This window comes from Apium graveolens, chromosome 3, assembly GCF_009905375.1.
Source record: "Apium graveolens cultivar Ventura chromosome 3, ASM990537v1, whole genome shotgun sequence".
Lineage (NCBI taxonomy): Eukaryota > Viridiplantae > Streptophyta > Magnoliopsida > Apiales > Apiaceae > Apium > Apium graveolens.
In genome coordinates this window covers 216331213-216358423 of record NC_133649.1, presented here as the reverse complement: position 1 = coordinate 216358423, position 27211 = coordinate 216331213, and the positions used below count along the sequence as shown (strand labels likewise).

At 35.0% G+C, this 27211-nt stretch overlaps 1 non-coding gene across 1 annotated transcript; it reads right to left on the bottom strand.

The window, feature by feature from the left end:
- Positions 1-21017: 21017 nt before the first annotated feature.
- Positions 21018-21124, bottom strand: LOC141716308 (small nucleolar RNA R71). The gene has a single exon (XR_012573021.1). It is a non-coding gene; the product is annotated as a small nucleolar RNA R71 (small nucleolar RNA).
- Between the last annotated feature and the right edge of the window lie 6087 nt (positions 21125-27211).

Here is a 27211-nt window from a genome sequence, read left to right as displayed (position 1 = left end):
GTGACAATGGAAACTCTCTAACCTTCAATTTAGAAGCCTGTGTTGTTACAAACAAGAAGGACAACAAAGTGGTTCTCACTGGAGTGAAAAAAAGAAATGTGTATCTAGCTGACTTCAACTCATCCAATGCAAATTCTATTACTTGTCTTTTCGGCAAAGCAAGTCAAGATGAAAGTTGGCTATGACATAAGAAGTTGTCCCATCTGAACTTCAAGACTATGAATGAGTTAGTCAGGAAAGACCTAGTAAGAGCCATTCCTCAAGTTGAGTTCACAAAGGATGGACTCTGTGATGCATGTCAAAAGGGAAAATAAATCAAGGCATCATTCAAGAAGAAGCTTGACTCTACAATTGAAGAACCACTGCAACTATTGCACATGGACTTATTTGGACCAATCATTGTGCTGTCAATCTCAAAGCAAATATATTCCCTAGTGATTCTGGATGATTTCTCAAAGTTCACTTGGACATATTACCTAAAATCTAAAGATGAAGCTAGTGAAATCATTATCAATCATATAAGGCAAGTCAACAATCATCCTGATCTCAAAGTTAGAAGAATCATGAGTGACAATGGAACTGAGTTCAAGAATCCTGCAATGAGGTTATTTTGTAAATAAAATGGGATCATGCATGAGTTTTCAACAGCAAGGACTCCACAACAAAATGGAGTAGTGGAAGGGAAGAATAGGTCTTTTATTGAAGCTGCAAGGACAAGGCTAGAAGAATTAAAATTACCAACTTATTTTTGGGTGGAAGCTGTAAATACCGCATGCTACACTCAGAATATTTCTTTGGTCAATCAAGAAAAATGCATGACTTTTTATCAATTGTTCCAGAACAGGAAACCAACACTTAACTTTCTTCATGTCTTTGGATGCAAATTCTACATTCTAAGGAATCAAACTGAGCAACATGATAAGTTTGATGCCAAAGCTGATGAAGGTATATTTGGATATGCTGTGGGAAAAGCATATAGAGTCTACAATTTTTGAACCAACATTGTTATGAAATCTGTACATGTTGTGTTTGATGATAAGAAGATTGAAGGGCTGCAAGATGAAGGTTTTCATGAAGGCCTCAAATTTGACAATGTTGAGATGAACTGTGATGAAAGTGATGATGAAAGTGATCATGAAATAATTTCTAAGGAAAATGCAGAGAAATTAACAACAAATGAAACACATAATTCTACATCTGTCAAAAGACAAAGTGCATCATCCATTGACAGACAAACTGCATCATCCGTCGAAAGGCAAAACTCAATATCCGTTGAACCATCAATATGATTTGAAAGTCATTTTAGATCACACACAGATAGGACCCCAACCTCAAGTCAAAGATCCACAAACTCAGGGGGAGTTTCTTCTAATCAAAACTCAGTCACACATCAAGACAACTTTGAGGCCTCTTCATCTAGAGCTAATCTACCACAACAAAGGAAATGGACTAGAGATCACCCATTTGAACTAATTCTTGGTGATGCATCTTCAAGAGTGCAACCAAGGAAAGCAACTCAAGATGAATGTCTATATAGCAGCTTCTGGTCACAGGAAGAGCAAAATAAGGTAGAAGAAGCTTTGTTGGATCCTGATTGGGTTTTAGCTATGCAAGAAGAGCTAAACCAATTTGAAAGGAATGGAGTTTGGAAGCTGATACCCAAACCAAAAGGCAAGAATCCTATTGACACAAAATGGGTATTCAGAAACAAGATGGATCAAAATGGCATAGTCATGAGGAACAAAGCCAGATTGGTTGCTAAAGGCTATTTTCAACAGGAAGGAATAGATTTTGATGAAACTTTTGCTCCTGTTGCAAGACTTGAAGCTATCAGAATTTTTCTAGCCTACGCAACCCATGCCAATTTTAAAGTCTATCAAATGGATGTAAAGAGTGCCTTTCTAAATGGAGATTTGGAGAAGGAAGTCTTTGTCAGTCAGCCTCCTGGTTTTGAAGACCCCAACTTTCCCGAATATGTGTACTATCTTTTGAAATCACTCAATGGATTGAAGCAAGCACCCAAAGCATGGTATGATACTTTATCAAAATTTCTTCTAGAAAATCATTTCACAAGAGGTACTATTGACAAAACTCTTTTCTTTAGAAATGTTACTGGCTCTAGTATACTTGTTCAAATTTATGTGGATGATATTATATTTGGCTCTACAGATGAAAAAATTTGTAAAAAGTTTGCCAAGCTAATGTAGAGTAAATATGAAATGAGCATGATAGAAGAACTAACTTACTTTCTTGGTCTCCAAATTAAGCAAGTTAGTGATGGAATATTCATTAGTCAAACCAAATATATTCATGATATTTTAAAGAAGTTTGACTTAATGGATTGCACATCTGCAAAAACTCTTATGGCCACTGCCACTAAACTTGAAATAAACACAACTGAAAAGTCTGTAGATATTTCAAATATAGAGGTATGGTAGGCTCACTTTTATATTTAACTTCCAGCAAGCTAGATATAATGTTTGCTACTTGTCTTTGTGCTAGATTTCAAGCTGATCCTAGAGAATATCATTTAGTAGCTATTAAAAGAAGTTTCAGATATCTCAAAGGAACACCAAAACTTGGAATTTGGTATCTTAGAGATTCTGGTTTTGATCTAATTGGTTATTTAGATACAGATTATGCAGGTTGTAGAATAGACAGAAAAAGTACAACATTAACCTGTCAGTTTCTAGGATACAAGCTAGTGTCTTGGTTTAGTAAGAAACAAAACACAGTTTTTACTTCCACAACTGAGGCTGAATATATTGCTGCTGGTAGCTATTGTGCACAGATTATATGGATGAAGAATCAACTAATGGATTATGGTCTACATGTGGACAAGATTCCAATTTTCTGTGACAACACAAGTGCCATTGTCATAACTGAAAATCCCGTACAATATTGACAAAGCACATTGACATCAAGTACCATTTCTATAACGCCCCCAAATCCGGGGTCAGGAATCTGGGTCGTCACGCCATCCTTCACTCATGTGTAACCTGTATTGATTCAATAATCCAACAAACCCTAATATCACGCACACACACACAAAAGTTATAGCCTTAGAAATGATGTACAAGATGTAATCTTCTTTTATTACACTCAAATGTACTTTATAGGATCTTAAACAATTATTCGTAACTTCTACATGAAGTTACAATAATTACTACTAACATTTTATACCTATCTGGATACTCTGGTCTACCTGAGACAAAGCTGTAAGGGATTCTCCCCACGATTTCAAGTGACTAAATCCCATGCTGGCATACTGGTAATCTGTTGTGTTGTGACATTTAAAAGAAAGCAAGAGTGAGCAATAATGCTCAGCCATAATAATCAACAGTAGGAAATGACTGTATGATAATCTCAAGTATAATTCCATATATGATAAATATGTTTTATTCAAAATAGTTTTCCTCGGTGATACACACCTTCTTTCGAAAATAATTCTTTAGTGAATTTATTATCCTGCAAATACCTTAATGGTAAACCCAGCACCTAGGCTTGGGTTACGGTATTGCATCTCAATTCCAATTGGAAGAACTTAGGACATTCACTGGAGCCACTGCATACGATGATCAGTTGTACTATGGAAATATTAACCTTTTCTACTAGTAGAAGGACGACACCTTCGTATCCCGGTTATTACCCTTACCGCATTCGGGCTACGTGTCCCGTTTTGGGTATACACATACTTCACAAGTTCCTGAGTACAAAGAGTATCTTTGCCTGTGGTACCTTTGGTAGTATCCCTAGTACACATAGTACTAAAGTCTACCCCTCCAAGTCCTTAAAAAAATCCTATCATATCTCTAGAACTTGAACCATATCGAAGTTCCCCAAATGTTTCGCTTGTTGATATAAACAACTTATCTTATTAGTGTATATATATATGTACTTCCAAAAATTTTTGGAGGAAGTACTACAGATGTGAGTTGACCGTTGTCAACAGATAATTAAATAAGGGGGAGTTTCTTTTGAAACTATTTTCAAAATATTTAAAATGAGTCGAGATAATATTCTTCGACGATTTGAAATTATTCGAATGATTTTCTGAAATTCATAAAGTATTTTTAAATCATTTTTATGATTTTTAAATCATATTAAATCATTTAATAAATAATTAATAATTAAATCATAATTATTAAGTAATTAAACCTCGAATAATAATATTTTTAAAAGAATATTTAAAATAATATTCCTCAACTAATTTATGTTTAAGTAATTAAACTAATCTTTAATAATTAATCAAAGTTGAAATAAATAATCGTTGGAGAATAATTCTTCTATATTGATTGAATAATGAAATAATATCTATTATTCGAGTAATTAAATCTAGTTGAGGGAATACGATCTTTGGAAATCGTTTCAATAAAAGTTCGAGGTATTTAATGTTTCGCAAGTGGACATCGAGTCCCTTGGAATAAAATAAGTGCAGACTTTAATCGTCCAAAACATCTCCGGAATGATTCCCGGGTTTTCGTTTGAAGTCTCTGACCGGCTCTCGATCTTATAATAATACATCACGCCCTACTATAGCGTTAATATTCTCAAATAAAACACCTCCGGAATACTTCCGGGTTTTCATCAAATTATACTGACCGATTCTCGGTCTAAAATATACTCCTCATATATACAACGCTACTCTCTAGCATTATCATTTGAAATTCGGTAATATTCATATACCAAAATCTTTATCATATCGTATGATATTATATAACATAATTCGTAAAATATCATAAATATAGCATCATGTATATATCGATATTATTTGAAAACAAACACAACACAACAATTTCAAAAAGGTAGGGTTTGAAAACTTGCCTGGAGTACAAGATACGTTTCCCAACTTCCTCTCGTTCCGGGTTTTCTAATAAAAAAACATCATAATCTTAATCAGTATTCCTACTCTCATCACCAACTTCTATTTCTAATAAGTTCAATACTTCATAATTTTCAATATTCGACCGACTCGAAATAAGTATCAATCCTTGGTCGAAACGGACGGTCAAAGTGGTCTTCTAGATTTGACTTTACCGAATATTACTATTACGTGACTCGCACTCTATCATTTTTAATAAATTGTAAATTAATATTTTAATACAAAACCACCTCGAGGAGCTTCTTTAGTTCTCGTAATATTTATCCTAAAAGTTTCATTTTGATAAAATGAATTTAATTAGGTGAAAAGCATTTTAAAAGTTGGGTCAACTACATAATTTTACTATTCATACCGCTTCCACTAAAACGTCGATATCTCTCAAACTGTTAACTAAATTGATGCACCGTTTCGCGTGCGCGATCTAGACAAAAGTTGGAACACATTATTTGCAAACAGTTTTCAGGTAACATGGGCGAAAATCCCAAGTGGCAGTTTCTAATAGTGGGTTGCGTTGGGTGTTTATACTCCGCGCGACCTCGACTCCGACATGTTTATAAAATTCAAAAATTAATATTTTTACTTGAAATTTTTATGGAAGTTAATAAACTCTATTTATTACTCTCTGTAAATATTTCATGATTTTTAAATATTTTTAAGTTGATCATTTCGATTTATAAATTTCGTAATTTGTAGTAATTTTTGTCGCGTAAATCACTTTTACTAAAACAGTCATAACTATTGATCCGTAAATCGAAATCAAGAGATTCAAGCGTCTAAATGATCCCCATAACATTTTCTATCATAATTAAGTCTTAAATTTCAAGAAACTACAGTTTATACATTCGGAAAGTTCTGCAGAAAACTAAAGTTTTGATTTGTTCATTTTAACGAGGTTACGATTACGATCCGAGTTTCGTTTACGTCTTAAATCATTATACCACCATCAATAATCATCAAATTATCATCTGAACACTAACTCCTATCAAGAACATCATGTTCTTGAGGCAAAATTCATCAACCTTAAAACTAATTAATTAAACATCAAGATAATATCAAATCAATCATCAAAACCATACTTATATCCAAGATCCTTACTTTTCTTGAAACTTAAAACTTAAACAAAGTTTGGATAAATGTTTAAACCTTCCTTGAAACTTGTTAATACTTAATAAAGTTTTAAGATCCTTGATGAAGCCTTGGTATAGCTTTAGGAGCCTTAAACTTTCATGAAAAATCAAGAAAATAAGTTAGTGATTTTCGGAGTTACTATTCACCCTCAACTTCAAACATTTTTATAAAACTGAAAACTTTATGGATGTACATGAAATTTGGTGCGTTAGTTACCCATGATATGAAAGAGGTTTGGTAAAAATTTGGTAAGTTTTGAATAATTAGAACATGAGATATAAATTTTTCTCTCCATGGTGTTCTTAAAAATCAGCATTGTGTTTTTGGAGAGAGAGAGAGAGAGAATTACTTGGCTTGCTTCTTGAAAATGTGGTAGAAATTGTATGCATTTTGTCCATTTCTAAGGTGTATAGAATAAGCCTTTCTTTTTTCCAAGTCTAGGCCTAGCTTGCACACCAATTGTCAAGCTATGTCATGATTAAAAAAACAAGAATCCTTATTTTAGGGAAAGTTGTTTTGTACTAGCTTTTAATTTAATTAGCTAGCTTCATTAATTTATTGCTAATTTATTTGAATTATATTTTCATGTAATTTTCATGGCCTTGGTTTTTTTATTCGTTCACTTACGTATTTTCTTGGTCGCTTATTCGTTTTCGTAATAAATTTTCGTAAGCGATTTGCGGGGTAAATTCTTTCTTATACGTCCTTTACACTTTGAAGTATCGTACTTAGATTTGAATTTGTAGGATTTTAAATTTGTAATTATATTGTGATTCTCGTAATCCTTGATGGTTCATAGATACGGTCGTTTTTCAATGTTCATTTTCTTCGAAAACTAATAGCGTTTACATACACTCATTTGGTACGTATAATCACAATATCAACTCGGAATCTTAAATTAAAAACTTGTATATGGTATGGTCGCAAAAGTTTTTATTAAACCGCAAGGTTACTATTCGTAAAGGTCTTTTACAGATGTCAAAAATTTGGGTTTTTACAGTCGTCCTTCCTTAAAAGGATTCCGTCCCAGAATCAGTTTAGAAATAGGCGAGGATACACTTCTCATATGATCACCTCGAGTTCTCACGTTGACTTCGCAGTATTGGATCACTTCATAAAATTTTCACTCGTACGTCAAATATATTTTCGGGTACTCGTTCTTATAGACCTATGACCTCTATACGTTACTCGACATACACTAAGTCTAGCTGTAAGTTTATTAGCTCATTTTCAATCATATGTTTGGCGATAACGGTTAAATATCCTAACCTCGATTCGTGGTACTCATTATAAACTTGGCGACCGTTCGACGATGGTGCTAATTTATAAGCCAACTTTCTTAGTCCTTTAAAGATTTCAACTGGTCCAATAAACCTTGGGTTCAACATTTCTTTCCCTTTAGAATCTCATCACTCCCTCCCCGGGAGGCACTTTCAACAATACTTGGTCCGTTATTTCGTACTTTTGGACTTTATAGTTCTGGTCCGTATATCGTTATTGTTTATCCTGGGCTGCCACTAGCCGGGTTTTGATAAGTTCTAGGAATTTCTTTGGTCTGTTGACTCAACTATGGTCCAAGTATCGTCTGCTTACCAACTTCATCCCAACCTAAGGAAGAACGATTCTTTCTTCTGTACAATGCTTTGTAGCCGTTTCAATGCCCGCATGATAACTCGTTATTGTCGTTAATTCGATTAACGTCAATTGGTCACTTCATCTTCCTTAAAAATCTATAATATGGACTATTAGCGCATCTTCTAGTGTTTGGAATGCTCCTTCAACTTATTCGTTTCCCCTCCATCACTCTTACTAGTGCTAGAGTTTCGTTCCTTAACGTTTGCTCATTTCGGCGCATCATCTCTGTCGATTATTTTATGTAAGAAGTTCTCATTACATTTTTATACGGTCATCTCCTGCTACACGCTTAGCGCCCAATTTAACATTTCTTCCCATACTAACGTAAGGCACGTCCGGTCCTGTTTCTGTCTTGAAGGAAGCACCATTTCATAAGCAATTGATACGATTTAGAATCGTGGAACGCTCAGCTTCCGCTATCGGTCAGACTTTTTTAATCATTCCTTGTAGAATATTTATAATACTACGATACCTTTCGGGTCATATTCATTATCCTCGTTAGTGTATTAGACGTATTCGCGTTTATTAGGAACTACTACTAGTGGCCTTTTAAAGGGCATATACGATCTTCTCTGCCTTCTGTCAGCTCTAACAATGACATCCTTCATTCTTCCATGTTGTCCATCATAAGGGATATCGACGACTATTTTCCGTATGCTCGCGTGGTAAGTATATCTGTACGGATTTTCTATCAACGATAGGCGATTCTCCTAACCGTTACAAATAAAGGCAAGCCAATAGACGTATCTTTATGGTCCGGATAGACCTCCCATTTTACTTGTCGATTTTTAGAGCTCTAAGTTGTGCCTCTGTTCGTCCTTTCTCGTGAAATATCTTGGGAAATAATCCGGTTGTGAAATTAATTCTTGGGTCCTTGCGTGGCGCGATATCACGGGGTCTCTCTATCACCAATTATCTCTTCCGCGTTCATCACAACTTTATAGAGCGGAGATCTATTATTTGCGTAATAAAATAAGCGGTCTTATTTAACCCATAACTCAAAATCGTAAAATAGCACGATGGCTTACTTGGTTCTTGATAATCCTCCTCCAGAATTTATTATAAGAAACTCTTCCCCCCATTTGGGTCATTTACAAGTCGCAATCTCTAAAAAAAATTTTAATCCTCGCCTTTCTGTTTTCATTTTCAACCATGTCGAGTACTTACCTACTCAATGACATCCCTTTTCATATTCGGTCATGACTAGTATCCTCTTAATTTTCTAGTTGTCTTTAATCCTTTCCCTTACGTAATAAAGGGTACTCTTCCCATTGTCTTACTTCAAATTCATTCATGCGATCCTCCTCATCAGTTGTCCTGAAATTTATTATCCTCAATCTATCTTTTCCTACTTAAAGTGTCAGCCACCACATTGGCCTTTCCTTGATGATAATAGATTTCTCAATCATAACTCTTGATCAATTTGACTGTAGCCTCTACCTCGTGTTCAATGTAAGTAAAAAAAAATCAAATTTCTCCTCATAAGTTAAACTTTTTGTCCCTTCCAGTGCGAACCTTATCGCGATTATTCTAGATTATTATTAGAATACCTTATATCACGGTCCTTAAGTTGCATATACATATCATTATACATCACACAAAATTATATTCCTCGAATTTATACATGCTCGGTCTTTCCCGAATTCATTAGTACTTATCCCGATAGTGTTTCACAGAAGTGTATCTCACTAATCACGTTGGTATCTATATTATCGTCCTTCTATAACCATGTTAAAGATCCTGATGATAATAACTAAATATGGTATTTCCTTTTTAAAACAACTTACTCAACATGATGCTCCGATTGCACAATCTTAGCACTGAGTCTTCAATCTTATAATACAACAATTGGTTCTCAACTATACCTCTCTTTGTTCGGAAGGCAATCAGTCTTGAAACAAAATAATTCTCACGATATCGATGTAATTTAGACAATCTTAACAAGATTTCAAAATCTAATATCTGAAGAAATAATGAGCTCCGAATAAAAGAGTCGCAACACTAAAAAAGAATTATAACTTGGAAGGAAGAATACAACAAGGATTATCCTTCCATGTCCTTAGAATTTTATATTATGATGTTATAGAGAATATTCCTTGAAAGCAATGATTGCTGAATAATAACATCATACGAACAATACTTGTAAGATTTCCCCAATGAAAGAATACTTTTCTTTTCGAGTAATGAAAGAAATTTCGAATAACATACTCAACCAAAGGTTAACCATTAAGGTTTCAAAGAGATGCTATTTTGAAAGAAGGAATTCTATCCAATAATTAAAAAATAAGGAAGTATATTGTTCTTCAATTATTTTATGATTTTAAATGGATATTCGTTATATAAATGAAAGAATAGAAAATTTCTTGAACAAAATATTTCATAAAACTGAATATGAATTCTCTTTTGAGTGAGCGACCTGGTTAGGTCTCAATTAAATCATTCTTTGAAAATTTCATCAACAATTAATCTTGCATATATAATACATCATGTAAAACAAAATTTGATTAGAAGTGGAACTAGAAAAAAATAACTAGTCCATACAACCGGCTAAGAAAATGGCCAGCTCAATCAGTTTGGCCCATAGCAACTAGCTAGAACGATTAGCTAGGCTTTCATCGTATTAATTAAAATTTCGACTAGTTAGGACATTAACGATTCGTTCATGAGAACATAAAAAACTAAGCATATTTCAGTTTGTTCGAAAAAGAAAATCTTAATATCGTAACCACTAAAGAATTTGTGGCTATCTGGATGACGATTTCAAAATAAAGAATTTTAAAATTGGGCCGAGAAAGGAAATTATAACTCTGAATCGAGTGGTCTTGGCATCGGAACAATCGATAGCCTCTCATCAAATATTTCTTGCTAGTAAAATGGTACACTCAGAGGTGCCCTCGTTCACATACTTTATCATATTCTCAAATAGAATTGAATTCGGAATACCAATATCAAATTGACATCCTTACTATGATTTCAAAGTTCAATATACAATTTCATTCTGATTAGAAGAAAAGGATTCCCGAGAAATCTATGGATATTAGATCATCCATGTTTTTAACAATTTGTTAAATATTTACAATCTCGACTGAGAAGAGTAAGTATGAAAGAAGAATCAAATGAAGATATTCATTATGAATATTCGTCGATGAATTGAGGCAAATTTATTAAAAATTTCTTGGATAATTGAAATAAAGTATAAATAGCTTTGAGCCGAACAAGAAGGTCATCATATATGAATGAAATTTCATTGATCAACTAAAAGAATTGAACAAATCCTGATGCAGATAAAGACTATTCAAGATGGTCACATCATAAGTTCAAAGTAGGGAACTAAAAGGATTGCCTGATATGACTTATCAAGGCAATACGAATGATCAACAGTTTAGAGGGAGTAGCGTGACAGTGAGTAGGTGCCAAAATATTTCACTGATTATCCTAACTCTCGTCATCATCCATCTGAGGATGATCCCACCTCTTCTTCTTCGTAATTCCATGTTCAACTAGTTTCTCTTTCAACATCATTTTAAAATCGCTTACTAACTTGACTTTCGTAAGTATATCTGTCATTCCAGTGTTTTACCTCGAAGGCTTTACTCAAAATTGCTCCAAAAGCATCTGTTAGGCCGATAGGGGCCTGCTACACGCATCCGTTACTAATTACAAGTGGCCATTTACCCCTGGGAATAGATCAAAGAGATCTCTCAGGGATCTCAATGCAGTCCATAAGTTCGGTGGCATGTGTGTGTAATTGAACATACGTTACCGAATATATTAGAGGTCTACGAGTATATATACGTAGTCTCTGAAATTATATCTACCGAATAATTCCGCTCTAGATAATTGGTCTATCCTTTTTAAAAGGTTCTAAGATCGAACCATCGCTCGTTGTAATCTTACGCCATTTAATTATAGACATGCCATCAATTCTCGATGCCCTTGATTTTTGAGCTAAGCAATTATAACCTTACATGTCAAGCGCACAAATAATATCATGTAATGTACTCATCTTACGATAATATTCTTATATTACATTCAAATCTTCCTTAATAGAATTAAAATCCTTAAGGGTATTTTGGGCATTATTTCTGCTGAATTCGTTATTAATACGATATTCAAATCCTCATTGGGAAAATGCCACCTTCAAGTAGTTTGGGTCAATAACCTCAATTGTATGCTAATAATTAGACTTCATGGTCCTCATATGTGATGCCCCTTCATGGGCAAGCTATAAAGAACTACGAGTAACCAGACTCGTGTTATCAAAATGAACATATGGTGTTAGTAATACCGTCTTTACCCCAAATGCCCTAGAGACTTAGCTCCGAGTTCTACAACCACATATTTGCCAAATCATATATGATTCTAATTTTTCTTGTCATCATTCTGATAATCTCCAATGGTCCTATTAGTCATGCTTTAATACCACAAATATATACTTATCTTAACCTACGCATTGGGGCTACATCCGGTAGCCCAATGATGAACTCTATATGAGCTCTTACACAATCTCGCATCTAGACAGATTCCTAACACTGTCGTCTCTAAGTATTATAACTTATTGCTCTGATACCATTTCTGTAACGCCCCCAAATCCGGGGTCAGAATTCTGGGTCGTCACGCCATCCTTCACTCATGTGTAACCTGTATTGATTCAATAATCCAACAGACCCCAATCTCACGCACACATACACACAAGTTATAGCCTTAGAAATGATGTACAAGATATAATCTTCTTTTATTACACTCAAATGTACTTTATAGGATCTTAAACAATTATTCGTAACCTGCACATGAAGTTACAATAATTACTACTAACATTTTATACCTATCTGGATACTCTACTCCACCTGAGACAAAGCTGTAAGGGATTCTCCCCACGATTTCAAGTGACTAAGTCCCACGCCGGCATACTAGTAATCTGTTGTGTTGTGACATTTAAAAGAAAGCAAGAGTGAGCAATAATGCTCAACCACAATAATCAACAGTATAAAATGACTGTATGATAATCTCAAGTATAATTCCATATATGATAAATATGTTTTATTCAAAATAGTTTTCCTCGGTGATACACACCTTCTTTCGAAAATAATTCTTTAGTGGATTTATTATCCTGCAAATACCTTAATGGTAAACCCAGCACCTAGACTTGGGTTACGATATTACATCTCAATTCCAATTGGAAGAACTTAGGACATTCATTGGAGCCACCGCATACGATGATCAGTCGTACTACGGAAATAGTAACCTTTTCTACTAGTAGAAGGACGACACCTTCGTATTTCGGTTATCACCCTTGCCGCATTCGGGCTACGTGTCCCATTTTGGGTATACACATACTTCACAAGTTCCTAAGTACACAGAGTACCTTCGTCCGCGGTACCTTTGGTAGTCTCCCTAATACACATAGTACTAGAGTCTATCCCTCCTAGTCCTTAAAAGAATCCTATCATATCTCGAGAACTCGAACCATATCGAAGTTCCCCAAGCGTTTCGCTTGTTGATAGAAACAACTTATCTTATTAGTGTATATATATATATGTACTTCCGAAATTTTTTGGAGGAAGTACTACGGATGTGAGTTGACCGTTGTCAACAGATAATTAAATAAGGGGGAGTTTGTTTTGAAACTATTTTCAAAATATTTAAAATGAGTCGAGATAATATTCTTCGACGATCTGAAATTATTCAAATGATTTTCTAAAATTCAGAAAGTATTTTTAAATCAGGTTTTATAATTTTAAATCATATTAAATCATTTAATAAATAATTAATAATTAAATCATAATAATTAAGTAATTAAACCTCGAATAATAATATTTTTAAAAGAATATTTGAAATAATATTCCTCAACTAATTTATGTTTAAGTAATTAAACTAATCTTTAATGATTAATCAAGTTTGAAATAAATAATCATTGGAAAATAATTCTCCTATATTGATTGAATGAATAATGAAATAATATCCATTATTCGAGTAATTAAATCTAGTTGAGGGAATACGATCTTTGGAAATCGTTTCAATAAAAGTTCAAGGTATTTAATGTTTCGTAAGTGGACATCGAGTCCCTTGGAATAAAATAAGTGCAGACTTTAATCGTCCAAAACATCTCCGGAATGATTCCCAGGTTTTCGTTTTAAGACTCTGACCGGCTCTCGGTCTTATATTTATACATCACGCTCTACTATAGCGTAAATATTCTCAAATAAAACACCTCCGGAATACTTCCGGGTTTTCATCAAATTATACTGACCGATTCTCGGTCTAAAATATACTATGCATATAAACAACGCTACTCTCCAGCGTTATCAATTGAAATTCGGTAATATTCATATACCAAAATTAATATCATATCGTACGATTTTATATAACATAATTTGTTAAATATCGTAAATATAGCATCATGTATATATCGAAATTATTTGAAAACAAACACAATACAACAGTTTCAAAAAGGTAGGGTTTGAAAACTTTCCTGGAGTACAAGATACATTTCCCAACTTCCTCTCGTTCCGGGTTTTCTAATCAACAAACATCATAATCTTAATCAGTATTCCTACTCTCATCACCAACTTATATTTCTAATAAGTTCAATACTTCATAATTTTCAATATTCGACCGACTCGAAATAAGTATCAATCCTTGGTCGAAACGGACGGTCAAAGTGGTCTTCTAGATTTGACTTTACCGAACATTACTATTACGCGACTCGCACTCTATCATTTTTAATAAATCATAAAATTAATATTTTAATACGAAACCACCTCGAGGAGCTTCTTGAATGCTTTTAATATTTATCCTAAAAGTTTCATTTTATTAAAATGAATTTAATTAGGTGAAAAGCGTTTTAAAAGTTCGGTCAACTACGGAATTTTACTATTCATACCGCTTCCACTAAAATGTCGACATCTCTCAAACCGTTAACTCAATTGATGCACCATTTTCGCGTGCGCGATCTTGACAAAATTTAGAACACAATATTTGCAAATGGTTTTCTGGTAACAGGGGCGAAAATCCCAAGTGGTAGTTTCTAACAGTGGGTTGCGTTGGATGTTTTTACTCCGCACGACCTCGACTCTGACATTTTTATAAAATTGAAAAATCAATATTTTTACTTGAAATTTTTATGTTAGGTAATAAACTCTATTTTTTACTCTCTGTAAATATTTCATGATTTTTAAATATTTTTAAGTTGATCATTTCGATTTACAAAGTTTGTAATTTGTAGCAGTTTTTGTCACATAAATCACTTTTACTAAAACGGTCATAACTTTTGATCCGTAAATCGAAATCAAGGTATTCAAGCGCCTAAATGATCCCCATAAGATTTTCTATCATAATTAAGTCTTAAACTTCAAGAAACTACAGTTTATACATTCGGGAACTTCTGCAGAAAACTCAAGTTGTGATTTGTTCCTTTTAACGAGGTTACGATTATGATCCGAGTTTCGTTTACGTCTTAAATCATTATACCACCATCAACAATCATCAAATCATCATCTCAACACTAAATACTCTCAAGAACATCATGTTCTTGAGGCAACAATCATCAACCTTAAAACTAATTAACTAAACATCAAGATAATATCAAATCAATCATCAAAACCATACTTATATCCAAGATCCTTACTTTTCTTGAAACTTAAAACTTAAACAAAGTTTGGATGAATATTTATACATTTCTTAAAGCTTGTTAATACTTAATAAAGTCCTAAGATCCTTGATGAAGCCTTGGTATAGCTTTAGGAGCCATAAACTTTCATGAAAAATCAAGAAAACATGTTAGTGATTTTTGGAGTTACTATTCACCCTCAACTTCAAATATTTTTATAAAATTAAAAGCTTCATGGATGGGAATGAAATGTTGCGTGACTTACCAATGATATGAAAGAGGTTTGGTAAAAATTTGGTAATTTTTGAATCAGTAGAACATGAGATATGAATTTTTCTCTCCATGGTGTTCTTGAAAATCAGCATTGTGTTTTTGGAGAGAGAGAAAATTGCTTGGCTTGCTTCTTGGAAATGTGGTGGAAATTGTATGCATTTTGTCTATTTTTAAGGTTTATAGGACAAGCCTTTCTTTTTTCCAAGTCTAGGCCTAGCTTGCACACCAATTGTCAAGCAATATCATGATTAAAAAAAACAAGAATCCTTATTTTAGGGAAAGTTGTTTTATACTAGCTTTTAATTTAATTAGCTAGCTTCATTAATTTATTGCTAATTTATTTGCATAATATTTTCATGGAATTTACATGGTCTTGGTTTGTTTATTCGTTTGCTTACGTATTTTCTTTGTCGCTTATTCGTTTTCGTAATAAATCTTAGTAAGCGGTTTGCAGGGTAAATCATTTCTTATACGTCCTTTACCCTTTGAAGTATCGTACTTGGATTTGAATTTGTAGGATTTTAAATTTGTAATTATATTGTGATTCTTGTAATCCCTGATGGTTCATAGATACAGTCGTTTTTTAAAGTTCGTTTTCTTCGAAAACTAATAGCATTTACATACACTCATTTGGTACGTATAATCATAATATCAACTCAGAATCTTAAATTAAAAACTTGTATATGGTGTGGTCGCAAATTTTTTTATTAAACCGCAAGGTTACTATTCATAAAGGTCTTTTATCGATGTCAAAAATTTGGGTTTTTACAATTTCATTCGAGAATATGTCATGAATGGTACTGTGGAACTTCATTTTGTTCCAAGTGAGCAGCAACTTGCAGACATCTTTACCAAGCCACTTGATGAATCAACTTTCACTAGGTTGGTAAGTGAGTTAGGTATGCTTAATTATTCCTAAGTTATTTTGATGTCTAAGCAATTTGTAATGCATCCAGAAACAAATGTGATTTTTCCTAAAAAGATGAAATTTTGTCTAAGTCAAAATTTATATTTCAACGGATGTTCGTTATCCGTAAATATCCGTTGAATTTCATTATCTGTTTAAAATCAAATATTTTTCTGAATACTTTATATCTCGAGGAATATTTGTTAATTCTATATTCGTTGAATTGCTTTAATCATAGCCGTTAATTCTATACCTTATCCGTCAAATTTACTTACGTTGTGTATGTATATGTCGATGGATAATTTCTAGAATTTCTAGAGTTTATTTCATTCTTAAACGGCTATTTTTGGCTATTTTCATTGGGTACTTTGTTATGCTTTTTAATTTTTAATTATTTATTTCTGAGAAAGTATAAAAGCTTCCTTTCATTTTTCATTTTACTTTTATCTTTCTCAAAGAAATTTTTACTCTCTTCGTCTCCAAAAAAAACCCTCTTTCTCTATAATTGCTTTCAATCACAACAATGGCACCTGTAGTCAAGATTATGTCTCAATCTGGATTTGTTATGAGAAGAACAACTTCGTGGCACTGGTGGACAAGAACATTGCTGCTTTTGAGGACTATCACAAGATGATGGACTTTATTCGCAACTGCAAACTAAGCTATGCGATGCTTGAGTCTCCAGTAATCTACTGTGAAGTTGTGGAGAAAATTTGGACTATGGCTGTGTACAACTCCAAGAATAAAACCATTGTCTTCTCTCTTAAAGGTAATGATTACTGTATTAATTGTGATGAAATACAAGCATTCTTCCATTTTCCTGAAAACAACACCAATGTTCCACACACAGACACAGATGTGAGCACCATGCTTGTGTCTATGGGTTATTCTCTCAATCCTGCCAAATTAGGCGAGGTTAGGAGAATGGGCCTTAGAAAAGAATGGAGCTTTCTCTGTGACTCTTTTATAAAAGCATTTTCTGGTAAAATTAGCAATTTTGATGCAGTTACTTATTCCATGATTAACATGCTATATATGCTTTTGAATGACAAGTACTTTAATTTTAGTAACTCTGTCATGATAAAATTAGGGTATAGTTAGGAGATATTAAGAAGAGGTCCAAGAATATATACAATGCTAGATTTCTTATGATGCTAACAAACCATGTTTCTAAGGACCTCTTGATTGAGAACCCAACAAATAAGCTTGATTGTTGGGTCCAAGAAAAGAGGGTACTTGCTGATATGAACAGGAATAATCTTCACAGTGAAGTGCCTCTCAACTATCTGTAAATCATGGAGGCACCTCTAGTAAGTGAGTAACTGTTTCCGTCACTACTCTTTCCCAACCTCCAGTTTCTTTGCATTCAACTGTGGCTATGACATCTGTGACTGTAACCAAACAGATGCCTACCCAAGCCACAAAACCTAAAATTTCAAAATCCAAATCAAAGAAACCCCACTCTAGTTCATCTCAAAAGAAACTAGTTTTAAAAACTATCACATCACAAGAGGGGAGTGTGAAGGGTAGTAAGAAAGGTGAGGGATAGGGTGAATATCAAAGAAGCCCTAAGGATAAGGTGAGTGAGGTTAGTGTATCCCAGCCTAGCCACACCATAGTCTCCCAACAGGCTATGGGGATTAATAAGAAAAGTAGCACATTACTAGCTGCATCCTCCCAAAAGGATGTAACTATTGGAAATGGCTCATCTCCAAGAGCACAGAACAAAAGGGGTAGGGACACTGCAAGCCAAACTAAAACCTACATTAGAAAGAAGAAATTAAAAACTTTGAGGAAGTCACAGGATGCACACACAGTGCTATCTGCAGTCAAAGACTCAGTTAGTGCACCATCTCAAACTCAGGTTGATGTGGCTCTAATAAATATGGAGTAACAGCTAAATTCTCTCATAATTGAAAGACCTCATACACACAATTCTCCCACAAACTCACTGGATGTGGATATGTTAAACACATCAATTCCTGATTCTCCATCTTTGAAACTCATGGAGGAGCCAAAATCTAAAGCAAGTGAGCATCATCTTATTGATGATTTGTTGGCTCACTTGCCCTTTCTTTCTGGAACTACTGTGAAATCTGTGCATAATCTCAAATCAATAAACCCAGATTCAATAGTAGTTTCAACTCCCAACTTTATCATTTCTACTCTCTCGACGAATTTCCTCATCCGTCGACAAGTGATTGTCTGTCGATGGATAAGTTTCACAGCAATTATCCGTCATCATTCACAACTGCTATTTCGACGGATATCTCTCATCCGTTGAAAGTCTTTACAAAACCTGAAATTTCTAAACTTGTTACTAGTATAGATGACTTAGTGGTTGTTCAATCACTCTTAGGATTGAGGGAAGGGAGTGACTTGAGTGAGAGGCTGAGTTGCTCTCAGGCAAAAGGAGAGGAAAAGAGTGAATACATGCATGCTATTTCTTCCAGCATGGAAAAAGTGAGTGAGAGGAGTCCCACCTTAGATGGTGAAGGTGAGGGTGTGAGGGTGGGAAGCCAAGGGGAGCCCTTGATGCAAAAATAGAGACATGATGAGAGAAAAGTAGGTACAGAAGAATGGGAAGATCCCACTGCTAGTGAGTTAATGGATGTCAATTATGCAGATAAAGAGACATTATTTCAGCAAGAATATCAAGTTGTTTTAAACTCTGTCTCTTTTTATGACGAGGCATTTACTCATCCTATTCAGCATATCAGATTCTAGTTGAACATGACAATGAGGATGCTGAGAAGACTCTCAATTTGGTACACACTACAACTGTTAAGTGGCATTTATTTCACTTTATAATGCTCCGTAAAGCTTTGAATTGGTGTTTTGTACTCGAGTTGCTGGTGTTATTAACGTATTTTGTAGTGTTTTTGCATTTCAGGCATTTAGCAGGAATACAGGTGAATTGGCATTGTTTTGATGCTAATATGGTGTTACGATGGTGTCTAGAATAAAAGCTCATGAAAAGACCAACTCAAATCAGCAAGAAAAGAAGAAAGTAGAAATTTTTGCAGAGAGTTAGCGTGCCCGCGCTGTAGTAGCGCGCGACCGCGCCAGGATGGCAGAAGTACAGCGCACCCGCGCTGGTTAAGCGCACGGTCGCGCCGTGTTGGGATTTCAGAATCCTGATTCTCCTCTGATTATGATCCATAATCCTTCTACTATGCATGGGCTGCTATATAAACATAACTTAAGGTCGTTTTTCATAACAAGATGTACCATAGCTTAAGGAGAAGGCGTAAGAAGACTGTATAGCACAATTCAACCAAGGCGAAGAGGATCTAGTTTATACTTGTGATTCTTTGTTTTAAGTTATAACTTTGGATGCTAGTTTTCTTGCTTGTGAACCTATACTCTTGTTTCGTATTTGGTTTATTATTTATTCAGTATAAAGACTACGTTTATTATACCATGTTTTCATCGGAACCCACGTTGATGATGAGTCCGATTATGGGCTAATCGTTATCGTGGGGTTCTAAATATAATTGGTGTCTATTCAGCTTCTATCTCTTTTGTGGATTTCTGGTAGTATGGTATTTATCCAACGAAAGTTGGCGTTTATGAGTTTCGTATTGTCTGATTAGTGTCATCACCATTGCATGCTAAGGTTAAGAACAATAAGGCTATTGAATGAAGTATTTAATGAAGTTAGAATCCCATGTTTGTGTCATATAGTATTCAACTCTCTTTGTTCTCTTAGTCAATGTTCTTTAGTATAATCTCTTAGTTAATCTTAATTATAAACAACCTCAATTTGTTATTCGTCTTAGCAATGAATAATAACCATACCATTGTTGCATAAATACATTGATTGAAATTAACCTAAACCATCATGTGGGAACGAACTAGAATTAATTCTATATTACTTGCGATCATGTATACTTGCGTGAATATTAGCGCGTGTTATAGCTTTAACAAGTTTTTGGCGCCGCTGCCAGGGACTTCGGTGTTAATTTTTAGATTATGTGTTTGTCATCATTGGTCATTAAAGTTCAGTGACTCGGACATTGTTACTTACTAAATTCCTTGTCGTGTTTCAGGTACTCTAGCGACTTTTTGTGTATGCATACGCGTTCTCAGTCTCATAAGAGAACGCTGGATCAAGCTGAGGAAGAAGTTGTAGTAGAGGAGAAAGTTGAAGAAGAAATCTTAGTTGAGAAGGAAGAAGAAGAACTTATTGCAATGGGAGAACCATAAGCGAATCCGAAGGCTTTGATGGATTACTCTCAACCGAAGATTAATGATATTCAGTTTAGCATTGTCTGACCAACCATCTCGGCTAATACCTTTGAGATCAAGTCGAGCATGATTCAGATGATATAGAACTCAGTTTAGTTTGGGGGTTCTCCGACAAAAGACCCCAACATGCACATTAGAGATTTCATCGAGATCTGTGACACTTTTAACTTCAATGAAGTTTCTGAAGATGCTATTAAGTTGAGGCTTTTCCCATTCTCTCTGCCGGATAAAGCGAAGTGCTGGTTACATTCTCTACCACCAGGGTCTATCACCGAATGGAGGATCTTGCTCAAAAGTTCTTAACTAAATTCTTCCCTATGGCGAAGACTTCTGCAATCAGAAACGCACTTACTCAATTTGCTCAGTAATCTGGAGAATCTTTATGTGAGGCTTGGGATTGTTATAAAGAGATGCTTAAAAAGTGTCCTCACCATGAGATGCCTGACTGGATGATCATTAACTGCTTCTATAATGGATTGCGTGCTACTTCTAGACCCATGCTTGATACATCATCAAGAGGAGCCTTGTGGGCTAAAAGCTATGATGAAGCTTATGAATTAATTGAACTGATGGCTAGTAATGATAACCAAAATCCTACTCAGAGACTATCTCAGGGCAAGGTAGCAGGAATTTTGGAGTTAGATGCAGCTACTGTTATAGCTGCTCAGCTTAAGGCTTTGACGATGAAGGTGGATTATTTGGCTAATTATGGAGTTAATCAGATTACTAGTATCTGTGAGCTTTGTGTTGGTGCCCATGAGACGGAGCAGTGTGCTATTTTTAGTGAATCAGCTCAGTTCGTGAGAAACTTTCAGAGGTCGTAACAACCTGTGCCAGCCATCTATCATCCCAATAACCGCAATTATCCTAACTATAGTTGGAGCAACACTCAGAATGCGGTTCAATAGCCTTATCAGCAGTATCCAGCAAAGCAGTACAACCCTCCTAGTTTTCAGCAACCATAATATGCACCAAGACAACAACTCCAGCTGCAATAGTCTAATGAAAAATCTGAATTGGAGGAGTTGAGGCTCATGTGCTAGAGCCAAAAGGTTTTTATCAAGACCTTGTAAAATCAAATTGGCTAAATTGCCAATGCCTTGCTAAATCATCAACCTGGTATACTCCCTATTGACGCTGAAGTATTATGAAAGAGGGAAGCTAAGGAGTAGGTAAAGGCAATTACATTGAGGCCTGGGAAGGTTGCAAATCCCGAACACTCTCAAGTTTCGGATGAAGAAGCTGTGACTGAAGAAGAAGTATAGAAGGAAGCTGAAGTGCAATCAAGGAAGACTACTGTTGAACACACTCCTCCTGAGGGTAATACAGGGGGAAACAAATCTATCCTCCTGTTAGATAAATTTGTGATGTCATGTCTAATATGATTTATGTTTAGTTTTCAGATCTTACTTAACAAGACAAATCAGTACTTAACTGGAAATCAGTACTTATACTGAAGTCAGGACTTAAGATATCAGAACTTATGTTGTCAGAACTTAAGTTATTAGGAGATATTTATCAGGAGATAATATCATTACTTAAGGAGATATTCAGATAAGAAATATGCATGGAGAAGAATTCTATGAAGAATAGAATACTTGGAAGAAAAGATAACTGATTGATATATATTAGAAAGCAGAATTATATTCGATATCAATTAGAAGATTATCTTGTAACTGTGTAGTATATAAACCCAGACATAGGGTTTACACTATATGTGTTATCTTAATCGAAAATATTATTCTTTGTAACACTAGCAGCTCTCGTGATAATTTTTTCATCACTGAGAGAGAACATTTCTTTGTAACAAAGTTTATTGTGTTGAATAAAATCTGTGTTCTGTTACTTGAGTTCTTATATTCGATTTGATTGTAGTAAACACTGTATTCAACCCCCTTCTATAGTGTGTGTAACCTAACAAGTGGTATCAGAGAAGTCTGTTAACACATATACAGTAAAGATCCAAAACAATCATGTCCGAAGAAGAGAAAACTCCAACCAAGCCCACCAAAACTGAAGAAACTCCAAAGACTCAAATCCATAATCGATATGAGACTATTAGGGTTCCCATACTGAAACCCTCTGAGTATTTCCTATGGAAAGTGAGGATGACTATGTTTCTGGAAGTTACGGATCTAGAATACCTTGACAGAATTAATGAAGGACCACATAAGCCAACCAAGCTCTCTGTTGTAGTTGCAGATCAGCCAGCAAAGTCTGTACCAAAGGAGAAAAGTGAATATACAGCTGAAGATATCTCTTCTATTGCAAAGGATGCAAAGGTAATACATTTGCTGCATAGTGCCATTGATAATGTCATGTCAAACAGGGTAATTAATTACAAGACTGCAAAGGAGATATGGGATGCCTTGGAGACACGATGCCAAGGAACTGATTCAATTAAGAAGAACAGGAAGATTATACTCACTCAAGAGTATGAGCACTTTGACTCAAAACCTGATGAGTCATTAACTGGTTTATATGACAGATTTGTCAAACTCTTGAATGATCTGTCACTGGTGTATAAGGAATATGATCTTGAAGATACCAATCTTAAATTCTTTTTAGCTCTTCCTGAAAGTTGGGACTTGAAGGCAACTACTATAAGAGACAACTATGCTCTTGATGAAACTACTCTTGATGAAATTTATGCTATGCCCAAGACTTATGAACTTGAGATGGAACAAAGAAACAAGAGGAATGGGAGAAAATCAAGGATAGTTGCACTTAAGGCTGAGGAGGAATCCCCTAAAGTGGTTGTCTCAAAGAAAGGCAAAGGAAAGGCACTCATCACAAAGTCTGATACTGAGTCATCAAGTTCTGATAGTGATGAGGATTCAGAAACTGAAAGTCTATCTGAGATGGATGCTGATGAAGAGATGATGAAATTGTGTGCTCTTATGGTGAAGGGTATCACAAAGATAGCTTACAGGAAATTCAGAAGGGGAAAGAAGTTTTCCAGGAAAGGTGCAAGTTCTGATAAGAAAGGTTTCAGAAAATCTAAAGGCAAAGGAGGAAAGTCTGACATAGGAGATTACTTGTGACGGCCTCAACCCCGGGGTCAGGAGTTGACGTCACCAACAACAATACTAATAAACAATATAACCCAAATTATTAATTATACATAATCTCGACCCCCTTTACCAAGACCTTTTCCAGGTTTAAGTATGACTTAGGTTACAACCGTCAAAAAACCAACTTACTAAAGACAATCCAAACAATACTATCTTTATTCAGCAACTCAACAGACCCGCTTGGGTCCAACACAACTACCTCAGAGGAGCCTGACACGGAAGGAACTGGAGCTCTGCCCCGACTACCACTGAAGAATCTCCTAGGTATCTGCAATACATATATAAAACATTTTGCATGGGTGAGCAATCAATTGCTCAGCAGTACCACTATATGAATAATAATAAAAAATAGTTTATGATAAACAATTATAGGAACAGAAATCATAACTTGCTAGAAAATAAGTAAAACATGTGTGAACTGGATATCAAAACTAGCATGCTCTGTAAAACCAAATCATTAGTTGTGTGATGTGCATAAATATCAATTTCTATTTTAGCATGCTTCTTTCATTTTAAAATCTTCCGTCCCATCGCAGGACCTATAAACCATTTGTCCCATTACGGGGACCCAAAATCATTTGTTCCGTTACGGGAACCATAAAACTTATCCCATCACAGGATCTATAAAACTCGTCCCATCACAGGACCTATAAAACTTGTCCCATCACAGGACCTATACAATTTGTTCCTCTCCGGGAACCTCAAAATCACTTGCTCGGATATAAAGGTATTGGATGATCCCTGGTGAGCCAGCTGATCAGGCTATCCTATGAAACTTGTTCCGGAACTCAGAGAGTAGCTAGGTCTCTGTCACGCTGGGCTGGTGGTTATAACAGGGTGCGCAACCACTTCGCCTCTTACGCTAACTTCCAGGCCGTTACGGGCCTTCTGCGCACACTCATCCAATTATCTGATCATTTTTATCCAGTTTTCCAAATCACTTACCTATCTCTTGTCAAAACAATTATAACACGACACATTTTTCAAAAACATTTTCATTTTATTCAAAACTTAGAGATAGGTATTTTCAGAAGTTACTTTTCCCCCAAAACCAAGTTAACAAAACAATTTGAAACCTAGGGGATATGTAACTTAAATTCGTTCTGTTCCAGTACGTAATTGTAAATCAATAATTATTCATATAGTACTGAACTGTAAAAGATTTGTTCAGGGGTACTTGCCTAGCAGAGCTTTACAAATAGTATCGATTGACCTTGAGCTGACACAGACGCTCAGGCTTTAACGTCTAACCACTAGATTACCCTGAATTTGACTTTAACACTCAGGTCCTTCGATTGGAACCTTACTGAGCTCGTCGAGTGTCCACTAGACTATCCAATGCCAACTCTTGGGCCTTCCGACTAGAACCTACAAAGTCGAAATACCCTAATTTAGACCTTCAATTATGCTAGACATATCCTCGCTAACAATCTACCCGAACGTTAATAAAATCCGACTCGTAACATATTCAATATTATAATACACATATTAATTAGGGTTCACGTCTTCGAAAGTCGGTTCGGTGTTCGTTTTCAGAAAATAGGCATATTCATCCTTTTATGAAATTAGGGTTATTGATTTCCGCAAAGTATTTCATCACAACACATAATCAAATTTCGTACAAAATAGTTACATATAATCGATCGACGTTCCGATAGCCATTGGGTACGACCTCGTATTTCCGTAATTAAATTCTCCGGAAATCGGGCAGCACCTCCTTTGATTATCGGCTAACCCGTCGAACATCCAGACGTCAAATCAATCACAACCAATTCAAAACAAACACAATACAATTCCCAACCACCGATTCCAGTCACCACTGTCAATTCTCAAATTAACAAACACCAATTATTCATTATTATCTGCATTTTATGTCTTAACTCGCATTTTATAACTTTATTCGAAATTTGCATTTTAAATCGTATTTTGTATTTTAAATTGTAGGACTCAGAACAACGTCATCACAGTCCACGGTCGGCTCGCCGAGACTCATCGCCGACGGCAGTAAAATTTACGGGTATCCGATTAATTTCGGACATCCATCACAAATTTCACCGATTAATTTCTAGAATTTTTCCCGCAATAAAACATTTATTTCATGAATTTCATTATATCATTTTCTGCAAAAAATAACATAATGAATTCAATAAAATAATTCTCAAAAATCAACGTGTGTAACAACACGCACCACATAAAGAATCGAACAAAACAACGCAGAACGGGTCAAAAGGAGCAGACGGCAAGGTGGCTACACGGCGGTTGCACAACAGCACCCCCGCATACACCCAACGCCCACAACACGGAACACATATAAATTATGTATGTATATACATAATAATCCAACCGAAGCATATAAACACACAGTCAGGCACACACCCCACCATCGTCGCCTCGCCGGTGAACCGGCGGCAACAGTCGGCGGGGAAAAGAGGAAGAACAGTAGCAATTACCACGAAAGGGGGAGTAGAGGGATCTGTAGAGAACCGAGCGGAAGAAATAGAGAGACGAGAGTGAGAGTAGAGAGAGATTCCAGTAAGAGATGCGGAGTGGGAGAGATTCAGGCGAGAGAGAGGGAGAGTAAGATCGAGAAGAGAGAGAGATAAGAGGGCTGTAGAGATTGACTCAGGAAGGGATAAACATGATCGAATATATCTGGTTTCTTTTGATTTTATTTAAATCCGACACCGCATTCTTGATTTGAACGATACATTCTGCGGATAAAACAAATCAAAATAATTGCAAATAAATCTCAAAATTCCCAAAATAATTAAAATTAATAATATACGAAATTTTTATAATTTTTAAATAACTTTTGGAACGCACTTCAAACCCGTATTTTGCAAATTAAAGAACAGACGTTCGGGTAATTAAAAGGCGAAAAACTTCCGAAATAATTTCAAAATTCTCAAAATATTCCAAACTTAATAAAATATAAATTTCAAAATTTTTGAAGAATTCTAGAATTAAATACGGATTTTACAAATAAAGGCACTCAGAAAATCATACAGGGCTAAATAATTGATGAAATATTGATTTCTAAATTTTATAAAATCCCAAAAATAATTATTATAATTATAAAACCATAAAAACAATTTTAGAGACATTCCAAATATTTATGCAAATAAATTTGCACTAAATTCACTTTTAAAAGTGAAAACGATTCAACATGACTCAGCAGCTAATTATACAAACAACCTGGTACACCCTAATTCACACAGGGATCATAATAAAATAACACATAGCGATCAAAACCAATACATATATTTTATTTAACTATTTATTTAATAATTACACTTTTAAATAATATAAAAGTATACGAGTCGTTATATCCTTCCCCCTTTAAAAAGATTCTGTCCTCAGAATCTGGTCTAACTATACACAAGGATATTTGTCAAGCATATCTGACTCTAACTCCTAAGTGGACTTTTCCACTCGAGGATTCGTTCAAAGCA